At 43.7% G+C, this 9,583-nt stretch overlaps 1 gene segment (V, D, J or C); it reads right to left on the reverse strand.

The window, feature by feature from the left end:
- Positions 1–2,292: 2,292 nt before the first annotated feature.
- LOC311589341 (T cell receptor alpha variable 38-1-like) lies at positions 2,293–3,168 on the reverse strand. The segment is given in 2 exons: positions 3,037–3,168; positions 2,293–2,755 (listed from the first exon to the last, which is right to left on the reverse strand).
- Between the last annotated feature and the right edge of the window lie 6,415 nt (positions 3,169–9,583).

Below are 9,583 nucleotides of genomic sequence, written 5' to 3' on the forward strand. Positions count from 1 at the left end.
AAATATGCTAAGTGAGGTAACCCAGACCCAGAAAGACACACATGGTACATATTTACTTATAAGTGGATATTAGACATATAGTACAGGACAACCATACTACAACTCACAAACTCAAAGAAGATAAGGAGCAAGGAAGACACAAGGAAAGATGCTTAAATCTCACTCAGAAGTGGAAATAGAACAGACAGCGGAAGTGGCTAAAGGGAGGAACCAGGGTAAGAGAGAGAGAGAACAGAGGAAAATGGGGGAGGTCGATATCAGACCTGGGGAGAGCTGGGTCCGGATGACGGAGGGCTTACAGAGACAAGAGTAACCTTGGTTGGGGGCTTCTCTTCGGCAAGCTGGAGACCTACGACAAGGTTGGCTCCTGAGGGTGACTCTAGCTGAGACTCCTAGCATTAGGGCTAATGGGGACTGGAGAGGCCACCCTCTAACTAGACATGACTCCTAATGGGAAGAGGGGAATGCCACCCCACCCACAAAAACCTCAACACAAAATTGACCCTGCCTACAAGATGTGCAGGGACAAAAATAAAGCAGAGATTGAGGAAATATCCAACCAATGCCTGGCCCAACCTGAGACCCATCCCGTTGGGAGACAGCCAACCCCTGACACCATTGATGATACTCTGCTGCGCTTGCAGATGGGAGCCTAGCGTAGCTGTCCTCTGAGTGGCTCCACCCAGAAGCTGATAGAAACAGGTGCAGAGACCCACAGCCAAACAGGAGGTGGAGAGCAGAGAGTCTTGTGGAAGAGTTGGGAAAAGGATAGAAAGACTCAGAGGACATGGGAGTGCCACAAGAAGACCAGCAGAAGCAACTAACCAGGGCCCGGGGCGGCCTGTGGAGACTGAAGCTCCAACCAAGGACCGTGCATGGACTGGACCTAAGCTCCTACACAGATGTAGCTGATGAGCATCTCAGTCTTCATGTGGGTCACTAGTAAGGGGAGTCGGGGCTGTCTCAGACATGAACTCTGCTGCCTGATTTTTGATCACTTTCCTCTGGCAGGGCTACCTCACCAGGCCACAGGGGAGAAGGATGCACTCAGTCTTGACGCAACGTGATATGCTGGGATGGAGGGGTGGGAGCATCCTCATCTCTAAGAGGTAGGGGAGGCAGGATAGGGGAAACAGGAATAGAGGGTGGACCAGAAGGAGAGGAGGGATGGGGCTCTGACTGGGATGTAACATGAATAATTAATGAAAAAGAATTATTAAAAAGATTTCTATTATGCCATTAGTGCACCCGTTGCAGAAAAAGTGAAAGAAAAAGCTACCAAGAGCATAGATTGTGTTATATCCCACAGCCCGTCCCAGGAGAGACAGCCGAGGCTGCAGATTCTGTCACACTGGTTCGTGCCAGGCATACAGACGCTTCTTCTCGGGTGCGTCCCACATGGGGAGCATCAGCAAAGCACTCAGACACCACTCCTTGCAACAAAGTCATGGCTTCCACCAAATAAAATTAATCTAAAAAAATTGAGTCATATATATATATATATATATATATATATAAACTTTGCTATGATTATGGGATACGCACATACAATTATGTATTTCTGTGCTTATCCCACAATGCCACTCATTGGCTTGGGTGAGAAATGTCCCCCTGTTCTCAGGCATTTTAATATTCAGTCCCCAGCTGGTGACAATATTTGAGCAGACTTAAGAGATGTGCGTCCTTGTGACATAAAAATCTGTTTTGATCAAGTTACTTAATTCTGGGAGCCTCAGTTGTTCCATCTATAAACAGGCCATAATAATAAAAAAATTATATTTTCTTCTTTAAAAATGATGTGGTCTTGCTGGAGGAAGTAAGCTTCTGGAAGCAGGCTTGGAGAGCTTACTGCCTCAGCCCCCTCTGTGTCAGCGTCCTCCCTTCATGCTCACGGTTGAGATGGAGCTTCAGTCCTCAGCTTCCGCCTGCAGCTGCCATGCCTGCCCCCAGCCGCTATGCTCTTGCTGCCCTTAGGACCCTATTCCTTTGGAGCCATAAGCTCAACTATTTTTTTTTTCTCCTGTAAATTGCCTTGGCCACGGGCAACAGAAAAGTAATGAAGACACGTGACACGCAGGTTTTAGAATAATTAACAAATTGAAAGACATGGACAAAATAGCTTAGGTCAAGCTCTGGGGTCTGCTGGATCTCAGTGATGCCGAAAATGTCTTACTTGTCCTAGGCAGGTGAGTTTTGACAGTCTGTGACGTAACACATGTGAACACACTTTGCAAAACTATAGAGCTTTATTCATCCCTTGCATTTTATTATTGCTTTGAGAATTGCAGTTTATAGAATTCTGTGTTTCCTACAGTTGCATACGAGCACTTTTTCCTCCAGAGAAAAGAAAGTCTTCCTCTGTATGCCGCTGGTGCCCCAGCCACTTCCTGCCATTTTGCTCAGATGCCGAGAGCTGAGGTTTCTGTTAGCCCCTCTATGTTGTCTCTGTCACTGTGGCTCTCCATGAGTGCACAGAAATATGTCCCGGCATCCCCCAGCTGCACATCTGAGATCTTGAGGCTGAAGGACTTAGCTGCCTTCTGGAAGTTGACAGAGAAGCGGTCCTGCCTTGCGTTCTGCTGCCTGTAAGCTTCTTGCAGAAGGATGAGAGTTATCTGCCCTCCTTGCTGTCTGTACCAGTACAAGTAGTAATTATTGCCCGTCGTGTCGTAGGTGCAGTCCAGGGTTGTAGACTGTGCCTCCTGCACAGACGTTTCCTGCTGAGTCTGGGTGACTGTCAGGGCCATGGTGGCTTCTGTGGAAAAGAGGAGGGAGAGGACTCCATTGTGGCGTCTGTGAGAGCGAGGAATGGATGCTCAGTCAGGTTCTTATCCTCATCTTCTTTTCCTCTTGATTCCAGTGCTAGGTGGGGCTGGGGGGAGGGGGTGGGGGCGGGGGAGGAGGATGCCAGCCTTACGCTTCCTGGAAGCGGGGCGGCCTAATACAGGTTGTCTCTGAACCCAGTACTGTTAATCTGTCTCCTTACTTCCCATTTTTAATGAGTACTAGTAAAAACAAGTATGTCTGCCTTCTTACCAAGAGAGGTGGAAAGAAAGAGCGTCCACAGCAAACACCACCGTGCCATGCTGGAAGCTTGCTTCTGAGTCACTCCTTGCTGTCAGCCACCAACCATGGCAACATCACTCCTTCAAAACAGGAAATGGTAAACCAAGTGGGCTGTCCTTGATGATATCTCCCTTAGTTAACTTGTCCTAGTGTTTTATCTCTCTCTTCAGAGAATAAATCTTTCTTAAGTGAAAAAAAGGATCAGAACCGAATATTCTCTGGAGTAAAAGAGAAAGGAAGAAAGTGATAAATTATTTTAATAAAGACAAAATTTTAGAGGAAAAGCCACGTATGGTGGTTGCATGCCTTTAATCACAGCTCTTATCTTTGTGAATTCAAGGCCAGCCTGGTCAACAGAGTGAGTTCCAGGACAGCCAGGGATATGTAGAGAGACCTTGTCTCAAAAAACAAAACAAAACAAAAAAGAAAAAAAAAAAACAAGAGACCCCCCCCACCACAACCAACAACAAAACACAAGCAAACAAATAAACAAAAACTGGGGGTTAGGGATGGCATGGGTAATGAGAAGATGTAATAGGTACGTTTTCTCTAATCATTTTTCTTCCCCCCTCTTCTTTTCTCCTTTCCCCTTTCCTTTTTTTTTCCACCTCTGTTTCTGTCTGAAAAGTTGATATTGCAAAATAGTAAGTAGTTTTTTGACAGTACAGTACTGGTATAATTATAATTTTTGACTAATAATTAAAAACAACCAAACTTATATGTGAGCGTGGACATGTGCTGTGGACTTCTGGAAGTTGCTTTCCACATTACTTTGAGGATGGATTTTCTCACTCTTTCTGCCACCATGCTGTGTGGGGCACGGTGCGTGGCTGGTGATCTTAGCTTGTTCTCGGGGCTGGTGATCTTAGCTTGTTCTCGGGGCTGGTGATCCTAGCTGGTTCTCTTGCCTGCACCTCCTGTCTTGCCATATGAGTACAGGGATCTCAGATACATTTGGCTGCATCTAGCTCCTCATGTGGGTTTTGGAGACTTGAACTCGGGTCCAAGTTTCTGCCTCAAATGCTTTTCCCCATTGAGCCACCACCTCAGACACCTGACCAACAGTGTTTTGATGGTTTCTGGCATGTTTAAAACAATTCTGACAGTGACATTGTTCAGACAACGGAGAGAAACGGAGCCTAGGATTTGGATTCTAATCGTGCTTTTACATACTGAAGATATTTTCCCCCTTTTGTGAGAAACACCTGGCTTCGGCTACATTGAGGACCTTGGTGGTACAGGTGAGAAGCCTTGCTGTGAGGAGTTTTGTGACTGTTTCTTAATGACTTGTGGAGGAAAACAAAACAAAGTAGCGTAGTTACTGCAGAACGTTCTTCACCGAACATCTGACAGCTTGTCCTCAGCATTTCATTGTCCTTTATACACATTTTTTTTCCCGGATGAAGGAGGAAAGGGCACAAATTACAGTACTTATTTCATAACGAGACACCTGAGCAAAAATGAAAATCCACAAAGCAGAAACCGTGAATCTCATTTACATGAATTTTCTCTGCCTACAGAATCTGTGTCACCCAGTCTCAGTCAAGGCCACCTCTACAGTGTCAGGCTTTCTTATAAACGCCTCTCCCCTCTATAAAACCAGAAAGGGAATAGAAGATCTAAGAGCTGTAGAGAGTGGTGCCTCTAATTCTCTTGTCTTGCTTTTTAGTTCCATTTGGAAATCTTGGTACATCGTGGAATTCTTTTTATCGGAGACGTTTTCAGTTCTAGAGGACTTCTTAAAACATACTTTTTTTTTGTCCTACCTACTGTTTTATGGCTGAAGCCACAGGAAATTGTTATATATGTTAAGTGTCTACAGTTTGCCTTTACCTGTCTAGCCTCTTATAGGAATTCTAGGTGATGGGATTGTATTTACTCCCAACCTCAGCCCTGCCCAAAGTGTGTGTTTACATTATTCGATCCTCATTAGAGGGTCTCAGGAGTGAGTTTCCTGATTTGCCGCGCCTGGCAGGTCACAAATGAAAAGCTACACTTGCTCTTGACATCTTCTCCCGACCCACTAGGCCCAGCCAACAGAACTTGAAAATCTGATATTCACCATTCAAGCATTTCCTAGTAGTTATTGAATTCTGAAGATTCAGTAAGACAATGCGTTCGATTGAACTTTCAAGTGGGCAAATGTGAGGACAGGCAGAGAGAAATCCATGTTGGATGAGCAACTCCACACGGCAACGCTGGTCATAAGGTTTCTCCCCAGAGTTACACATAAGACTTGAGAAATATCCATGAATATCACATACCCACTGCCATGTTCTTATGAGAGCTACAGACACGGAAGGCAGGCACAGATAGATGCCAGTGGCCCAGGTGGGTGTAATACCGGATATTAACTTGTAAGCTCCACCAGCCCAAGGACTAGGTAACTTTCTGGAATGCTGGGAGTTATAAACTCCACATGCCAAGGATCATGTAACCTCCTGGGATGCTGGGAGTTGTAGTTCTTAGAAAATAACAAAGCCTCATGGGAAAGTATGGTGGCCTATGGGTTTTGTCCATAAACAGCTCGACAACACTGTCGGAAGTTTCAGGGAGTGGTTCTGACCAAAGTCCATCTTGGTCATTATTTACTAAAGCTTGCTCCAAATTTGGCTCAACTGGATTTTCTTGTGCGAATTTTAGGATTAACAGCGGCAGACGTCGCTCCAGACAATTACCTGCCCTCTTAGTTGACAGATGACTAAAGAGCACCAGGATTTCCAGCCATGAACATTATCTTGAGGGACCAGGCTCATTTCCCTGATAGGGAGAGGGGCCTTAACTAGGTAAAGAGATGGTGAACTTTCAAGATATTCCAAGATGGCTGACTTCTTTCTCCCCGCCCCCCCCCATGCCCCGCCCTCCCAACCCGAGACAACAGCCTGGCAGCTTAAAACAAGGGCCCGGTGGACTTTTTCTCTTGCCAATAGACCTGCTGATGGTCTGGCCTCAGGATCTGTTACAAAATGGTTGTGAATTAGTTGGACCCACTGTCTTTCTTCAAACTGACCCATTCTAATTAGCACCGGGGAGTAGACAGGCATGCCATCCCGTCTTTTCCCCGGAGATCTTTTTCTCTGTGTGTCTACTGCATAGTTGTGTGTTTCTTAAACCCCAGCAAAAGCTTCCCTTCACCTGCTGACCCCTGTCTGCTCCTGTTTGCTGTGTTCCAGATTTTTCTACTGCATCCTGTTGAGCTTAAATGGTCCCTTGCCTTTTAATTCTTTAACTGGCAGAGAAACCAGACCTCATCAAGACACTAGATAGAGACAACCGCACGCCGAGTGTCCGTGTAACTCCAGGCTTAGATGAAAATAAGGCAAAGACAACTCTTTGGACATGTTTTCCAAAAAGCTTTTATGTCATTCACGATAGTAAGGTACAGTTTATCTTATCTGAGAAGGTAGTAGAGATGGTTTACTAAGCCCTGGGTGCACCTGGACGTCCTCCGAGCAACACGATTTCTGCAGCACAGATTAGATTGTACAGCCTCTTGACTGTGAGGTCTTACGGGGGAGAAAATGGTGGCTCAGCTTCTCTACTGTGGAGGGACAGCAGCTCTACATAGGTCTGGGTTACAGGGATAGACAGATCCTTGAGCATGGCTCTGAACCATCACTCAGGAAATCACGGCTTGTCCCTTTTGTGGTCAGTTGGGAAGACCTGGAGGCTAATTTACTTAAAACATATAATATTAAAGAGTTCATTTAAACACGAATTTTTTTCTTGGTGTCTTCTGTAAAAGAAAAAGACTAGTTGTCAACCCTGTAGATTCCTGACAAAATGAATCTTAGACTCACATTCAGGCCAAAGCTGAACAGACCTGGCTCCTAGAAGCATCTCTGTTCTTTGGTCTTTTGAAATTTGTGGAAAATTTAATTTTGGAGTAAACATCTGACTTTTGCTGTTCAGACACAGGAGGATTTCTCTCTCTCTCTCTCTCTCTCTCTCTCTCTCTCTCTCTCTCTCTCTCTCTCTCTCTCTCTCTCTCTCTCTCTCTCTCTCCCTCCCTCCCTCCCTCTCTCTCTCCGCCCGCCCCTCCCCCCCGCCTCCTCCCTCCCGAACCCCCCCCCCCAACAATGACCTAACTTTTCACAGACGAACTTCTGCGGGTAACTTTTAGTGCAAGGAAACAGCTCCCTCTTCAGGTTAAGTACATAACTACTCTGACCTTTGGAATCTATTTCTAAGAAAGAGTTGGATCACATTTGGAAATCTGTTTTAGAGCCAGTAAGATGACTCAGTGCGTGAAGGAGTCTGCTGCCAAGTCTGATGGCCTGAGTTCAATCCCGTGGACCCAGATGTGGAAAACAGAATTGAATCCTGCAAGTTCTTCTCTGGCATGCACTCTGTGGTGTGTGCCTTTCTTTTCATCACACAACACACGTTAAAAAGCAAACAAGCAAACAAACACATAAACAGTTATCATGAAAACAATGTGATTTTCAGACTTATATTTGTGCTAAATATACATAGCTTTATGACTTGATATTTAAAATATACCCAATTATTTCCTTTACTGCTTTGTAAATTTTACTTTTTACCATGCTTTTCCTCTTAAACAAATCCTGAGATTACACTGGTGTTCATTGATGTGCCCTTAATTAAAAAAATTCTGATAGAGTCTTTGGTAGCTTAGGCTAGCCTTAAATTCCCAACGTAGTTGGGGTAGCTTTGAATTCCTGATCCTCCTGCCTCACTTACTAAATGTTGGGATTAATGCACCCAGGCCTTCCTGCCTAGCCACGTCTAGTATATCCCTCATAAAATCACCCACGTTTACAGTCTTTCTGCCCCCTCTTCCATACAGATCCCGGAGCCTTGAGGGGAGGGGCTTGATAAAGACATCCCACCCAGGGCTGGGCACTTAAAGCCTCTCACTTCCTGCACATTGTCCAGTGGTACATTTCTGTGTTAATTACTATTTATTTCAAGAAGAAGCATCTCTGTTGAGGGTTGAGGAATTCACGGACTGCAAGCATAGCAATGTCATTGTGAATAATTTTTATTGCTTTGTTCATTTAGCAGAATAAGAGTAGATTTTCCCCTGGGCCCATGGCCTATCTGGTCTCAGGTTCTTGGCCTCATTAATGCTATTAGGTATGGGTTTCACCGTAGGGATAGGCCTTAGATCCAATTAAAAAAGTGATTGCTTACTCTTTAACATTAATACCACTATTGCACCACTGGCCATATCTTGCAGTCAGGCCATTATTATAGTTATTAGGTTTCATAGCTGGGGGATATGATGATAACTTTTCTCCTCCAGGAGCAGCATGTATAGTGCCTTCTAGCACTATGAATGCTAGCCAATATGGGTGAATTTTCCAGTTGAGTATTAGCTAGTTTTATCCATGCTCTATGCTATAAGTTCTTGGTGTCTTCAGCAGTAGGGTCTTTTCATCATTTGCAGAGGGTAACTGATAGCTTGGCCTTTAGTTTTTGATGACATGTGTCTATGAGACCCCCCATTAGCCAATAACCTGTTCTAGGTACATAATGTTTTACTTAGAAGCATATGATGTCCAGTTAGGGTATTTTCTCCCCTCACCATTACAAAATAACCTCATTTAAATTCCACATATATTGATGCTCATCATCTTATTTAAGGTAGGCTGGGTGCTGTCAAGAGTTAACCTGATGGCTTCAAGTATGGCAAACCAGCCACTGGGGGAAATGTTCTCATTTCTACCACAGACAGAATTCTGCCTAAAAAGGGCAAGCTTGGATTAAGGCAGAGTCAACTGCCAAACTCTGCCAAGACAGGATAAACAAGTCCTCAATAGTTCCTGCCTCACAAATATGTCTGTCAGATATATTGGGCCAGAAGGCTGAAGATGATGCTCCAACATTATAGAGAGTTTTGGGTGACTTTTCAGGAAGCAAACTGTCTCTGTCATTTTTTCATTTTGGAAGCTACTAACCTGAACTTCCTGTCTACTGAGATAATTAATTTTATTCCTTCTCAAGTCTCTAATGGGGTTGAAGACCACATAGTTTAGTTTTACAATTGAGCTCAGTTGTTTAGGGATTAAAATGTTTTTAGGTCTAGATAGATGTTTTAAGGTGTTAAAGATGAGATATGATAGATATTGATTTGCATTCAAAATTTTAGATGCCCCAAGATAGGAAAGATGTTTTCTTCAAGGTTGCCAAATACAAATAACCAAAACACTATGAATGTGACATTTATATAATTCCTGATTGTTTCGTGGTTCTTCTTGCTGTAGGAAGTTTATTGTATATATATGTAAAGATATAAACTTATATGTAAAAAAAGAAAAATAATAAATTCCAAATACATACATACATTTTATATAAATTATACATATTACATATCTTTTAGTATATATAGAAATATAGGTACCCCCATATTTCTTCTTCTACCTCTTCCTTCAGTCCCCAACTTTCTTTAAACAATCCTACAAAAATAACAATTGAGTTGTAATTTGAATAAATTAATAAAATTAAAATAAAAAAGGAAATTATACCCAGATCTAGCCAATGGTCAGAACAG

This window comes from Acomys minous, assembly GCF_964271855.1.
Source record: "Acomys minous genome assembly, chromosome: 18".
NCBI lineage: Eukaryota > Metazoa > Chordata > Mammalia > Rodentia > Muridae > Acomys > Acomys minous.